Raw genomic sequence first — 15796 nt, forward strand, 5'->3', positions numbered from 1 at the left:
TGTTTTGTTAACTTAATACCACATACCGATTATTTTTTTTTATAAATAATCATCTGAATATTGATAATTGTGGAACGGTGTCGATAACTGTGGACAAAGGTGTCGATAATTGTGGAATGGTGTCAAGTGATCTGATACGCTAAGTAATCGGGAATCAACTCTTTTTTTTTTTTTGAGAAATTATTCATGCACAATTTACGTATTGAAAGTCTTTTCTACTTTTGCAACGGCCAAAAGATCGTTAAAGTGTCGATAATTGTAGCCGCCACTCTATTTTGAAACACAAGGAGAACATGCACAGAAACTTCACAACAAAAGTAACCCAAGCTCAGGATTAAACTGGGGACCATGGAGCTGTGAGGTGGCAATGCTACCCATCTTTCATCTGATAAAGTAAGGTCGTGTACCCTGGAACTAATTTAATGTACAAACGTGGTTCTTAAGCCACACTCACAACCCGCCGTAAGTGTTTTGGACACGCACGGGTTGCAGGGTTTGGTAGCTCGCAGCCGTGCCGCAGGGTCGTGGTGAACCCAGAGGAAAGTTTGGGGGAGGAGTACGGGCAAAGTACTTGTCAAGTACAGGTTGCACGCCTGACTTCCTTGAGGTATGGGAAAAATTGCGCCGTTAGCCCGTGGAAAGTGTACGTCTGACGCTTGTGATCAGTGCGTGTTCGGTGAGTTGGGAGTGCGTGTGACTTGCATTTTACCAGTTTCCTGTGCTAGGAGTACGGGCCGCACTTGTGAAGCATGTGTGGCGCACATGATTAGCACATGACAATCACTCATGACTTGCATGTGACGCAAGCAGCGGTATGGCGACAGCCATCTTCTTCCCTTCTACAATGCTACACATTACATGATCGGTTCCTTGGTTCCTCCCCAATATACAGTGGTGCTTGAAAGTTTGTGAACCCTTTAGAATTTTCCATGTTTCTGCATAAATATCACCTAAAACATCATCAGATTTTCACACAAGTCCTAAAAGTAGATAAAGAGACCCCAGTTAAACAAATGAGACAAAAATATTACACTTGGTCATTTATTTATTGAGGAAAATGATCCAATATTACATATCTGTGAGTGGCAAAAGTATGTGAACATCTGGGATTAGCCGTTAATTTGAAGGTGAAATTAGAGTCAGGTGTTTTCAATCACTGGGATGACAATCAGGTGTGAGTGGGCACCCTGTTTTATTTAAAGAACAGGGATCTATCAAAGTCTGATCTTCACAACACATGTTTGTGGAAGTGTATCATGGCACGAACAAAGGAGATTTCTGAGGACCTCAGAAAAAGCGTTGTTGATGCTCATCAGGCTGGAAAAGGTTACAAAACCATCTCTAAAGAGTTTGGACTCCACCAATCCACAGTCAGACAGATTGTGTACAAATGGAGGAAATTCAAGACCATTGTTACCGTCCCCAGGATTGGTCGACCAACAAAGATCACTCCAAGAGCAAGGCGTGTAATAGTCGGCGAGGTCACAAAGGACCCCAGGGTAACTTCTAAGCAACTGAAGGCCTCTCTCACATTGGCTAATGTTAATGTTCATGAGTCCACCATCAGGAGAACACTGAACAACAATGGTGTGCATGACAGGGTTGCAAGGAGAAAGCCACTGCTCTCCAAAAAGAACATTGCTGCTCATCTGCAGTTTGCTAAAGATCATGTGAACAAACCAGAAGGCTATTGGAAAAATGTTTTGTGGACGGGTGAGACCAAAATAGAACTTTTTGGTTTAAATGAGAAGCGTTATGTTTGGAGAAAGGAAAACACTGCATTGCAGCATAAGAACCTCATCCTATCTGTGAAACATGGTGGTGGTAGTATCATGGTTTGGGCCTGTTTTGCTGCATTTGGGCCAGGACGGCTTGCCATCATTGATGGAACAATGAATTCTGAATTATACCAGTGAATTCTAAAGGAAAATGTCAGGACATCTGTCCATGAACTGAATCTCAAAAGAAGGTGGGTCATGCAGCAAGACAACGACCCAAAGCACACAAGTCATTCTACCAAAGAATGGTTAAAGAAGAATAAAGTTAATGTTTTGGAATGGCCAAGTCAAAGTCCTGACCTTAATCCAATCGAAATGTTGTGGAAGGACCTGAAGCGAGCAGTTCATGTGAGGAAACCCACCAACATCCCAGAATTGAAGCTGTTCTGTATGGAGGAATGGGGCTAAAATTCCTCGAAGTCGGTGTGCAGGACTGATCAACACTTACCGGAAACGTTTAGTTGCAGTTATTGTTGCACAAGGGGGTCACACCAGATACTGAAAGCAAAGGTTCACATACTTTTGCTACTCACAGATATGTAATATTGGATCATTTTCCTCAATAAATAAATGACCAAGTATAATATTTTTGTCTCATTTGTTTAACTGGGTTCTTTTTATCCACTTTTAGTACTTGTGTGAAAATCTGATGATGTTTTAGGTCATGTTTATGCAGAAATGTAGAAAATCCTAAAGGGTTCACAAACTTTCAAGCACCACTGTACATACCCAGAGTCTTTCCCCTCGTGTTGCATACGGGTCGTGTGCGCTGCGTGCACGCCACACATAGGGGTAGAAAGTGAGATGTACTTCTGTCTTGGGGGCCACGCAAATAGTAAGTATGGCATACTTGTGTAGTACTTCTGAGGCACGTCACTCATACAATGACCATGCGTCATGCGTGAGTCTTATTGTCATCGCAAAGCCCCTACTAGCCGCGCTGCTGACTTGGTTCAGGCGTACAAAAGGAGTACGGGTCCCGTACGTAGTGTATGTGTTCTTGATTTTTCACAAGACCAGTAGAATTTGCATGTGCAGGACCAAAAGTCTCCACGGCCAGTCTGCGACCTTCTACGGCACTGAACACACGCAAGTGTTGCGGAAGTCTCAACATTTTGCCAAATGTTTTACCGTAGACTACCCGTAGTAGTACGTACAGCGGGTTGTGAGTGAGCTTTTAAGGTATACTTATACAATGCATGATGTAAGGACTACATTCCCTGAAAAATATATTGATGTACCCTTGAAAGGACCAACCTATACCCCTTTTTGATCAACAGGGATCGGGTTCTTGAACTGGTTCCATTCCGGATTCTTTGAACCTTGGTGCTAGGTAACGAACCGGCCCACATTTTCACCAGTTTTGAGTGGAACCATTGTAATCAAGGATGTGTCATGAACAGAAGGCATTGCACAAAACACAACGAGGGTAAACAGTCCTAGCAAGATGGCAGAGTCCATTGATTATCTGCAAGCTTTTGTTGTGTTATTTTAGATATTTGTTTTAGGTCCATTTTTTTTTCTGATGCTGTATCCTTTTCCATTGCATTCTCCATTGCTGTGCCAGATTTCCTCTCCAAACTAATGACACACCCACTGATGTCATCATGATTCATGCTGGAAAGCCAGCTATATTTTGGTTCCAGCTGGGAACCAACTTTTCAGGTTTCAGACCAATTTATTTTTGGTTGAAATGCTCTGAACTGTTCAAAATTTGGTGCGCAAACAAGAACAGAACCTATTCCCTGCTGGTCCAAAAGGGGTACTCATGAGAAGCAATGGAAGTTTTTCATCCAACTCCACCAACTAGTGCTGCGACATATTTATTGGCACCTGATGGGCTGTTGTGTTCCTTGAGTAGAAAAGAAGACCAGAACAATTGAATGGTAATTACTATAAATTGAACTTGATGGTTCTTTACTTATTTGTTCATCTTCAGTAAGTACTTATTCCTGGTCAGGGTTGCAGTGGATCCAGAGCGTATCCTGGGAATACTGGGTGTGAAGGCAGGAATGTACTCTAGCTTCAGGGTTAATTTCGAGTAGCCAATTCCCAATACTGACATGCTTTTGGGACGTAGGAGGGACCTGGAGAAAACCCAGGCAGAACATGTAAAGCTCACCACACAGACAGTAATTTAAGCCTAGGATCAAACTATTAACCCTACTCACTGCACCACTGTACCACCCTTCACAGTTTTTGACATTGCTTCAAACTCCACAGTGCTTAACATTCATGATCTCAACAGCATACTGGCAATTTGTTTCTAGAGTCAACTGGCATAGACAATTGTCTAAAGAACGTTTTGAATAAGATTCATAGCTACATCTAAACCGTCCATGGAAATACAGTCAAACAGTTACAGTCTCCCAAATCTAAAACACACACACACACACAACCCTGATACAACCCTTATTGCGCCATAAACAAACTGATCCAAAGTTCAGCATGTTGCACAATCATGCTTTAATTACTGCTAAAAGGAAACATTCATGAACTGTCTACATAAAAGATTTAAAGCTTGGCATCATAAAGAAAATTACTTATCACACAATTCTATAGCTTGTGTGACAAAGAGGAACAATACATGAGAAGTGAAATGTTGCTTTTAAACAAAAAGGGAGGTTCTCCTAGCCAGTGGAACTTAATCAAAAGACTGGTGGGACATGAGGGCTGTGTTGGAAAGATGATGGCTCCCTTGTAACTTTTCTTGACCTTGCTGGAGAATGGCATGGGGCATTCCAAAAGATCAGAAGCTGTTAAAGAAATGTGTTGGCAATTAAGCAATAAAAAAACCCTGGCATGTCTGCGTTGTGTGTCAAAGGCTGTTTCATAATAATGTTTTGTTAGGTTGCCCACGATGGAGTCAGCGGGACAAGGTATTGTAATCAGTGCGGTTTGTTTGTTTGTGTGTCTGTCTGTTAACAATCTAGCCTCTAGACGGTTGCACTGATTGACTTCAAATTTTCAGGGTAGGTGGGCAATGATTCGTAGATTGCCTGATTAAATTTTGAGGGTAATCGGGTCAAGGTGAAGGTAAAGGTCACTGGAAAGGTCAACTTTTCGGTCAAAATAACATATTTTCTGTTATAACTCAAAAATGGTTGCTGATTGACAAATGTTTACGATTATGAGCATATAGGAACTCCTATATGGCCTTTCATTTGGCACCATGATCTTTGACCTTGAGTTTGACCTTGAAAGGTCAAACTCAAGGTCACGGGTTTTCAGAGGGCTGTAACTTGAAAATGGTTGATGGTAGACAGATATTTACCATTTTCAACTTATAGGAAGTGCCATATGGGCTTTCATTTGGCACTATGACCTTTGACCTTGAATGACTTTGAAATGTCAAACCCAAGGTCATGGATTTTCATAGGACTATAACCTGACAGCTGATGATTGAGAAATATTACCGTTATCAACATACAAGTATAAAATACTTTAAGTGCTGCCGGGCGAGGTTTGTTTTGCCTGGCAACACTTGTTATCCCCCGCTCAAATGAAATTTGGCAGGGGATATAGAAACGGGGCGGCACGGTGGTGTAGTGGTTAGTGCTGTCGCCTCACAGCAAGAAGGTCCGGGTTCGAGCCCCGGGGCCGGCGAGGGCCTTTCTGTGCGGAGTTTGCATGTTCTTCCCGTGTCCGCGTGGGTTTCCTCCGGGTGCTCCGGTTTCCCCCACAGTCCAAAGACATGCAGGTTAGGTTAACTGGTGACTCTAAATTGACCGTAGGTGTGAATGTGAGTGTGAATGGTTGTCTGTGTCTATGTGTCAGCCCTGTGATGACCTGGCGACTTGTCCAGGGTGTACCCCGCCTTTCGCCCTTAGTCAGCTGGGATAGGCTCCAGCTTGCCTGCGACCCTGTAGAAGGATAAAGCGGCTAGACATAATGAGATGAGATGAGATATAGAAACGGGCTGGTTGGTTCATTCGTTCGTTCTGTCCGTTCTGTCACGTTTTCATTTCCGGGCCATATCTTTAAAACTACAGAAGATATCTTCATGAAACTTTGTATACATATCAGGCAACATGTGAACTGGTGCCTTTTGCTATTTTGGATTTTTGTAAAAAAGTATTTTTCAAAATTTTACATAAAAAATAGATTTTGACTTAGTTTCTAAGAGCGATGTTCATTTCCAGAGCATATATCCAAAACTATTCATGATACGGATTTGAAACTTGGTATACATGTTAACAAGGTGATGTAGATGTGCCTTTTCATACTAAGACATTTGAGAAGTTTTAATTTTTCATGCTTCCATGGAAACACTTTCAGACTTAGTCTCTCAGGTTAGTCTTAGGGGTAGGTTTTGTTTCCGGAGCAGAACTTGAAAACTATGAGTGGTACGGTCTTGAAAGTTGGTATATGTGTTGATTAAGTCATGTATATGTGCCTTTTGATACTAAGAAATGTAGGAAATTTTAATTTTTAGCTCACCTGGACCAAAGGTCTGGTGGGTTTATGCCATGGTTTGCTGAGGTCAGTGTAAAGAGGTAGGGTTGGTTTCCTGCAGCAGAACTTGAAAAATGTGACAAATAATATCTTGAACCTTGGTATATAGTTGGTACACAGGGCGGGGGATATAGATGACTCAGTCTTCTTGTTTTGAAAAGATTTGAACAGGGTTTCAATATGAAATGGCTGGATTGACACCTGAAGGAAAGCATTGTGCAAAACCTTCAACAGGGACTTTCAAAGGAATTCAAACCTGATATGGATGAATGATAATTCAGTTCTTTGCTGTGTACATTGTTTCATGTTAAAGTATTTTGTCCGTAGATTGCACACAACATTACACTCGCAAAAAAAAAGTAATCGGGGTGCTATCTAGATCTTTCTACACCATTTACTTCAAAAGCTGCACCTTTAAAGCTTTACTCTTCAAGGTAATTTTGGTACATTGTTGTACCTTAAATCTGTTTTAGTTACACTATAGCTACATTTCTGGTTTGAAACATACAGTACCAGTCAAAAGTTTGGACACACCTTCTTCTAATTCAATGTTTCTTTATTTTTACTAATTAACAGACTCATGTCTTAAAGTAATGATGGATGTCGTTTCTCTTTACTTAGTTGTTCGGTTCTTGACATAATATGGATTACTACAGTTGTGGCGTTGAATAGGGCGATTTACTGTATTGTTATTATTTACTATTTACTGTTTGATCTCAAACACATTAAAAAGGCAAGAAACTCGTCCACTAATTACCTTTTAACAAGGCACACGTCTTAACTGAAAAGCATTCCAGGTGACTACCTCATGAAACTGGTTAAGGTAATGCCAATAGTGTGCAAAGCGTCATTAAGGTAAACGCTGACTACTTGGAAGAATCTTAAATATCAAACATTTTGTTTTGTAGCACTTTTTTGTTTCCCACATAATTCCATATACGTCCCGTGTGTATTTTCATAGTTTTGATGTCTTCAGTATCGTTCTACAATGTAGGAAATGCTCAAAATACCTATAGTCAGAAAAACCTACGAATTGGTAGGGGTGTACAAACTTTTAACTCGTACTGTACATATTAAAGGTACAAAAGATAGGCGAGGGCCAGCATGGTGGTGTAATGCATAGCGACACAGTTCCACGGTCCCTGGTTTGATCCTGAGCTCAAATTACTGTCTGTACAGAGTTTTGCTTGTTGTTCCTGTGGGTTTCCACTGGGTTCTCTGGTTTCCTCCCACCACCCAAAAGCATGTTGGTAGCTGGCTTGGCTACACTCAGCGTAGTGGTGGAAGAAGTATTCAAACCATTTACTTCAGTAAAAGTACTAATCCCACACTATGAAAATACTCCACTCCAAGTAAAAGTCCTGCATTCAAAACCTTGCTTAAATATTCACAGTAAAATGTACTTGAAGTATCAAAAGTACTCACTGAGCAGTAAACTAGTGCCTGTCAGTATTTTACTATTATAGCTGATATTTTTGGATTAATATTACAGCTGCATTAAAGCTATACCGCCTTTCGATTTCATAAAATCGGTGAAATTTACTTCCCTCTGAAATGTGGTCATTGTGATGTATGTTTATTTCTGTAATATCTCAAAAAACCCTCCTGCGTTTTCTTTTCTTCTCGCTTTCTGTTACTGCAGTCAGTCTTTCACATTTCATTCGCACACTCACGTCCTCCATTTTTCTCTCCTGTTTCAAATTTGGATCCCACAATGCCTTGTGCGAATGGAGAAAGCCCACCACGTCATGCATGACGTAGTATCTTGAACTGGGTCATGGTGAAGCAGGAAAAAATAGCGTAGAATTTAGGGCCACATAGCCTTAAATTCATTAATTGTTCTATGTAAAAAAATGTCATAAGATTGGAAGTCTGTGATTCGAATTCAGTAGCTTTCAGTCCACGAAACAAAAATAATTGGGTATCGGGAAAATTCTTTTTATGACTTACACTTGAAAAATCTGAAAGGCAGTCTAGCTTTAACGCGTATGTTGCATTTTACTGCTGTATACGTTGAGCTAATTGTAACTACTTTATATACTTATGGGTAGTTAAATCTGAAATAATGCATCATATTGTGTAAGATTATTATATATTTGTAGAGTTATTGTCCCGTGGGAACCACATATCTCTAAAAACAGCCTGTTTTTATGTTTGTGACAATGCATTTCCACACTAATCCAAACCAAGCTTAAGAAGTAGGACAATTTTTCTCAACCCATAAAGCAACACTTAATCCTTCAGTTTATCACAAATATTCAAAATCGCCTCATTTGGAGACACTGGACAGGAAGGGTATGAAAACTAATCTTAAAAGTAACTAGTAACTACAGCTGTCAGACAAAATGTAGTGGAGTAAAAAGTACAATTTTTGCTTCTGGGACGTAGTGGAGTAGAAGTAGAAAATTACATAAAATGGAAATACTCAAGTAAAGTACAAGTACCTTGAATTTGTACTTAAATACTTAAAGTGCATATCCTGGACCAATTTAGTGTTTTTTTATATGAAAGTATGTCCCTTTACACACTCATCCAGAAAGGTAATTTTGCACAAGGCCATCTGTCTACAGCAGAAAAAATAAAATAACAAAACGCGTCTGGAAAAATCCCAAGGGAGTCTGGAGCCAGATTTGTGACGTCACGTGTGGATCTGCCAGCAGGCTGCGAGAGCTTTGCACGGTTTCAGTGCGCAGTCTGTGTAGACCAAGTTTATCAGCTAGCGATTTTGCACTGAAATATGGAATTGTCGCCTTCAGCTTCAGCTTCTAAACCCATGGATTCATGTATCAATACTCATCTATCTATTGTTACATAAATCATATTTTTTCTAATTACTATTATGTATTTATATATTTCTTCATTTAGAAGAGTACTGGCTACTGTAGGAGAAAGATTTCATAAGCTCCACACATGGAATCGGCTAAGCAGGGTTGTACCGTATATACATTTAATGTGTTTGACAGGTCTCAAGATCTCAAGCCCTGACACGCAGATCCCTTGATACATGTGAAGTAAGTGTATTATCGCCCAGCGCTTTTGTGTTGTTTACTTTTGTGTCTGTCAATAAATAGCATTATCCGTGTACCACACAAACACAGGAACACCTCATTTAGAGTACAGTCTCTCTTATTTCTTACCCTGGCAACAGTCGACTTGTGAATTGCCGATTTTCTTGGTCTTTTTCTCGGCTCGGCTTGGTCCTCGGCTTCGAGGGCCTCAGTGGATGCGGCACTTTGCCTTCTGTCAGGGGAGATGAACACGGCTGGCTCCTTTGGTGACGCTGACACAGATGGAGACGGTGTTGCTTTGGGCACTGTGACAGATGGAACTGCGTCTTTTTTCAGATCAAGTTGCCTCGCGAAGCCCATTTCCCACTGCAAATAGTTCTCAAAGTCATCGGGCCTTGTGAAGTGAGCACCGCAAATAATGCTGTAGTCTGTAGCATGTAGCCAATTTTTCCGGGTGCCTCGCACGAAGCGCTCCCATTTCTCTCTCATTGTCCGGTCTTTTGGGAAACGATGAGTACTAATCCCATCAAGATTGGTGTTGCTACACCCTCCTACGATACATCTGTTAACCATTTTAATAATTACGCGATAACGTTGAAGAAATTTGCAGAAAACCACCAGGTCGTTTTCTCATAAACAAACCAGCGCTGACGTAGGATTCAGAGGGAGGCGTCCCGCACGCGACGTCATGAAAATCAATGTTTGCCGGGAAATCCAAACACCAAGTTTTTTCAGAGGCGGACCAATTCGCCTCAAATGGCTTGATTTCAACTGAATTTTTCTGGTATTGCGCAAGGTAAAAAAATTGCACAAAATGCAAAATGTGACAGATATTTGACCAAAGTTTAATATAAAATAGGAGAATTACATTGATCTTGCTCCTAAATATACCCGTGATATGCACTTTAAGCACTTGAGTAAATGGACCTAGTTACATTCCACCACTGACTCTAGTTGTTCGGTGCCCTGTGATGGACTCGTGTCTTGTTCAGGGTGTATTCCCACCTCATGCCTAGCACCCTCAAGATCCACCACACCCCATAAATAACTTACTCATGATGCTTGTTGTACCTTTGCCTCCCATGATATTCACTGACAAGAAAAAGGTACAGCTTATTAGTGAGCCTTTATATAGATACAGAAGGCTATATCAAAATAGAAATAATAAAGTCACCACTTTTATTTACACATACTAGTAGTACAGTACAGTTTTGGAAGCTGTTTTGATCATTAAAGGAATGACTTCGTGGGGAAAACACGGTAGTGATGTCAGAAGTAGCCTACATACTGGTGCATCTCAAACACTTAGAATATTATGAAAAAGTTCAATAATTTCCATTAGTTATTTATAAAATTGAAAATTTAACACATGCTAGCCTCATTACATGTAAGCTCAAATGTTTCAATCATTTTTCTATTTTAATCTTGATAATTATGGCCTTTAGCACAAAAAATGTAAAACAAAATCTCAAAATATGAGGATATTTCATTTAGCGTTTGAATAAAACAGTATACACACAGTGCATCTCTCGGTCTAGTTCAGTACACACAACCACAATCATGGGGAAGACTGCTGACTCGACAGTTGTCCAGAAGACGATCGTCGACACCCTCCACAAAAGAGGGTAAGCCACAGAAACTCATTGCTGAAAAGTCTGGCTGGAAAAGGTGCACCAGCAACAGGGATGAGTGCAGCCTTGAGAGGACTGTCAAGAAAGGTCGATTCAAGAACTTGGGAGAGCTTCACAAGGAGTGGACTGAGGCTGGTGTCAGTGCATCAAGAGCCACCACACGCAGACGTCTTCAGGAAAGGGGCTACAACTGTCACATTCCTAATATCAAGCCACTCCTGAACCAGAGACAACGTCAGAAGCGTCTTACCTGGGCTAAGGAGAGAAAGAACTGGACTGTTGCTCAGTGGTCCAAAGTCCTCTTTTCAGATGAAAGTCAATTGTGCATTTCATTTGGAAATCAAGGTCCTAGAGTCTGGAGGAAGAATGGAGAGGCACAGAATCCAAGGAGTTTGAAGTCCAGTGTGAAATTTCCGCAGTCTGTGATGATTTGGGGTGCTGTTCCATCTGCTGGCGTTGGTCCACTGTGTTTTATCAAGTCCAAAGCCAATGCAACCGTCTACCAGGAGATTTTAGAGCACTTCATGCTTCCATCTGCTAACAAGCTTTATGGAGATGCCGATTTCCTTTTCCAGCAGGACTTAGCACCTGCTCACAGTGCCAAAACTATGACTAAATGCTTTGCTGCCCATGATGTTCCTGTGCTTGACTGGCCACCCAACTCGCCTGACCTGAACCCCAGAGAGAATCTAAGGGGTATTGTCAAAAGGAAGATGAGAAACACCCGACCCAAAAATACAGAAGGGCTGAAGTCTGCTATCAAAGCAACCCGGACTTCAATCACACCTCAGCAGTGTCACAGGATGATCGCTTTCATGCCACGGCACATTGATGCAGTAATTCATGGTAAAGGAGCCCTAACCAAGTATTGAGTGTATAAATGAACACACTTTCAGAAGTTGGACATTTCTGTCTTGTAAATCCTTTTTTGACTGATCTTAGGAAATATTCTAATAATCTGAGATACTGGATTTCTGACTTTCGTTAGCATAATCATCAAAATTAAAACAAACAAAAAGGCTTGACATCTTTCACTTTATGTGTAATAAATATAGAATATATGGAAGTTTGTTTTTGAATTAAATTATGAAAAAAATGAACTTTTTGTTTGAGGTGCACTAGTGTATATAATATTCTCATTAGAGCAGGAGTTGGGCGGTTAATTGGCTTGTTAATAGTATTCTGGTCAATTAGGCAAAAACAAAACAAACAAACCACTTCAGACTAAAAATGGTATCGATAAATCTAGGGAAGACGGTAGGGTTTTATGGAAAAGTAGGAGCCCTTAAATTCCTGAAATCTTGTATGCAGAATTTCTTATTTTATCTGATCTACTAAGGGCGGCACGGTGGTGTAGTGGTTAGCGCTGTCGCCTCACAGCAAGAAGGTCTTGGGTTCGAGCCCAGCGGCTGGCGAGGGCCTTTCTGTGTGGAACTTGCATGTTGTCCCCGTGTCTGCGTGGGTTTCCTCCGGGTGCTCCGGTTTCCCCCACAGTCCAAAGACATGCAGGTTAGGTTAACTGGTGACTCTAAATTGACCGTAGGTGTGAATGTGAGTGTGAATGGTTGTCTGTGTCTATGTGTCAGCCCTGTGATGACCTGGCGACTTGTCCAGGGTGTACCCCGCCTTTCGCCCGTAGTCAGCTGGGATAGGCTCCAGCTTGCCTGCAACCCTGTAGAACAGGATAAAGCGGCTACAGATAATGAGATGAGATGAGATGAGATGGTTGTTTGTGTCTATGTGTTAGCACTGTCACGTCACAGCAAGAAGGTCCTGGATTCGAGCTCAGCGGCTGGCGACAGCCTTTCTGTGCGGAGTTTGCACGTTCTCCCCGTGTCCGCGTGGGTTTCCTCCGGGTGCTCCGGTTTCCCCCACAGTCCAAAGACATGCAGGTTAGGTTAACTGGTGACTCTAAGTTGACCGTAGGTGTGAATGTGAGTGTGAATGGTTGTTTGGTCTCTGTGTGTCGGCCCTGTGATGACCTGGCGACTTGTCCAGGGTGTACCCCGCCTCTCATGGATGGATGTGATCTACTAGGATGATAACCTGTCTGTTCAAAATAATAAAAATAATAATCTTGCAGGAGTTGATTTAGGGGCTCCGGAGAAAAGAGTCCATAGATAGAGGGAATAAAAATGGCGCAGATGAGCACGAGGCTGGAAGGTGGGTTTGACGGTCTGTGCGCGCGCTTCTGAAAGCAGATCCGTGGGTTTGCCTGTTCCTCTGCATTCCTATGATGTGACACTTCAAAGGCAGGCGCGCGCGCACTCTCTCTCTCTCTCTCTCTTCTGTCTCTGTGTCTCTCTGTCAGTGCGCGCGCTTTACTCAGACTGTAGGGGTTGTGCTCGTGCGCTCTCTCTCTCTCTCTCTGTCTCTGTGTCTCTCTCTCAGTGCGCGCGCTTTACTCAGAGTGTAGGGGTTGTGCTCGTGCGCTCTCTCTCTCTCTCTCTGTCTGTCTCTGTGTCTCTCTGTCAGTGCGCGCGCTTTACTCAGAGTGTAGGGGTTGTGCTCGTGCGCTCTCTCTCTCTGTCTGTCTCTGTGTCTCTCTGTCAGTGCGCGCGCTTTACTCAGAGTGTAGGGGTTGTGCGCGTGCGGGATCTCTTCACTGACAGTCTTAACAAGGTTCAAGTCGCTCGCGCAGTGTTTCACGTGAACGCCACGCAGGCGCTTTAAGGTGGGTTACGTCAGTGTGTTTTTGTTTTTGTTTTGAGGTGAGTATTCTTGCAAAGCCCGTATGCACGTGCTGAACACTGCACTAAAGTTCTAACATGATGCATGTGTGCTTTATTTATTTATTTGTTTGTTTGTGCACTGCCTTATAAACTCACCTCCACCTTTGTGTTTGTTGCACGCGCTACTTTACTTCTTCCAGAAGGCATGTTGGGTTTGGATCTGTATCATGTTTCTGGTTTCATTCTCTGCAGCCTTGTTTTTCCAGTGTTCATGCATAGGGTTGGTCTCAGTTCAATGACACTATCTTGGATGTGTAGACGTGATGCTTTTATGGGTTTAGTTCTCAACCCCCTACTCACTCACTCACTCAACTATTTACCATTTAAGTAACATTTAACTAATCACTGCCCAGACCTGTTTCTTAAATCGTGTCACTTTTCAGTATTGTTGACTTTACAACATTTGGTATTTCTGTCAGGGTCTGCATACGATGCCAACACCTCTTGGGATAACCCTGTCGGGGTTCATGAACCAGAGGGTTATTAGATCCAGGCTTCACATGATGGATTTACGGACATCCACATGCTGCAAACTGCTCTCGTTTCCATTCCTCTGTCTAATCTAATCTTATGCATTTTCTTTTTCGAATATAGATCAGACAGTAGCCGAGCCAATTCTGCAGTCGCATGCATACAGTAAGTACTACTTGGAATGCATTTCTGTCTTAAAGTCCACATTTGACAGCGTAACAACATAATCTGCTGAGATTTTGCTGGTTTTGTTTCACTGGTGTACTTTTTTTTGTCATTGGGCTGCTGATCTTCAGTGGTTTTTGTGGCATCATGGAAAATTTGAGCAAATGGATTGGCTTGCCACAGGCTGTATTGTTTTTACAAGCCCTTTAACGAACCTTTTGAATACAGGATCAACCTATTGCTGCTTGTTTTTAATGGCAGTAAAAAAGAAAAAAGGTTTAAACGCGGGGCGGCACGGTGGTGTAGTGGTTAGCGCTGTCGCCTCACAGCAAGAAGGTCCGGGTTCGAGCCCCGTGGCCGGCGAGGGCCTTTCTGTGCGGAGTTTGCATGTTCTCCCCGTGTCCGCGTGGGTTTCCTCCGGGTGCTCCGGTTTCCCCCACAGTCCAAAGACATGCAGGTTAGGTTAACTGGTGACTCTAAATTGACCGTAGGTGTGAATGTGAGTGTGAATGGTTGTGTGTCTATGTGCAGCCCTGTGATCACCTGGTGACTTGTCCAGGGTGTACCCCGCCTTTCACCCGTAGTCAGCTGGGATAGGCTCCAGCTTGCCTGCGACCCTGTAGAACAGGATAAAGCGGCTAGAGATAATGAGATGAGAATGAGGTTTAAACGCAGGTCGGCTCTCTTTTGGTATCGTGATGATGATGATAAATTTGACCAAAATGCAGCCAAGTCCATTTCCTCAAGTGATAGCGATGTACAGTAGAAGTGCTATAAAATAGTTGATATCCCTGACGAGTTTGGAGCTCAGCCACTAAAAAGAGACAAAACACCAAACTCACCTGGTGATGTGTCAAGTCCCGTGAAATTAAATATTACTTATGCCTCATTTTAATGTGCCATACACAAGAATGCATGTATGAAACTTGCACACACACCTATGTTTATGTGGTAAAACTGGTAACTGAGTTATCAGACCAATGGATGACACACCCACAGTCAGAAAGGGATCAGTCGTGGTATTGTCAGAATGAAAGCATGTTGTGCATAAGTCTGGGTGAGCCAAGTGATCACTCCATATATTCTGTTGACAGTGTTTGTATAATTTCTCTGTAGCTACGTCGTTCAACTTGTGCTTTATTATCAAGACGTGTATAGGATAGTGTCGTCTCTTTCCAGCTCTTGTTGTTTCGCGGTTGGTTGTTTGACGTCTTGTGTGTCCTCAGTGACAGTCACGGTTTTGTCTTGCTTCAGCCTGCTTGCTTTTGAGGTAACCTCATTTAGTCACGGATGAAACTCTGCTCTAGTTCTTTAGCCTGTGTGGCCTCTTGCCTCCTGGAACGAGCCTGGTTGTGTGTTTTGTGCTTGTGTGAGCTAGTGGGTGTGCGTGATTTGAAGGGGATTAGGAGGAGGAGGAGGAGGAGGGAAATTCCCGTAATTCCCCAAACTTCCATGCCTGATCACGCAACTTCACACCCTCCCTCCTTCCCTCCCTCCCTCACCGCCAGTCTGGAACCATTTGAAACAGGTTGCTGATAATGAAGGTAGGAATTTGG

At 42.4% G+C, this 15796-nt stretch overlaps 1 protein-coding gene across 1 annotated transcript in view; it reads left to right on the top strand.

Moving 5' to 3' along the window:
- Positions 1-13316: 13316 nt before the first annotated feature.
- The window catches only part of plce1 (phospholipase C, epsilon 1), a 207175-nt gene continuing 204695 nt past the window's right edge, over positions 13317-15796 (top strand). Inside the window, exons 1-2 of the transcript XR_009656455.1 lie at positions 13317-13546; positions 14199-14240. The gene's annotated coding sequence lies outside the window, so the exon portion shown is untranslated. The remainder of the gene's footprint in view (positions 13547-14198; positions 14241-15796) is intronic.

The sequence above is a fragment of the Neoarius graeffei genome, chromosome 14, assembly GCF_027579695.1.
Source record: "Neoarius graeffei isolate fNeoGra1 chromosome 14, fNeoGra1.pri, whole genome shotgun sequence".
NCBI classification, from domain to species: Eukaryota; Metazoa; Chordata; class Actinopteri; order Siluriformes; family Ariidae; genus Neoarius; species Neoarius graeffei.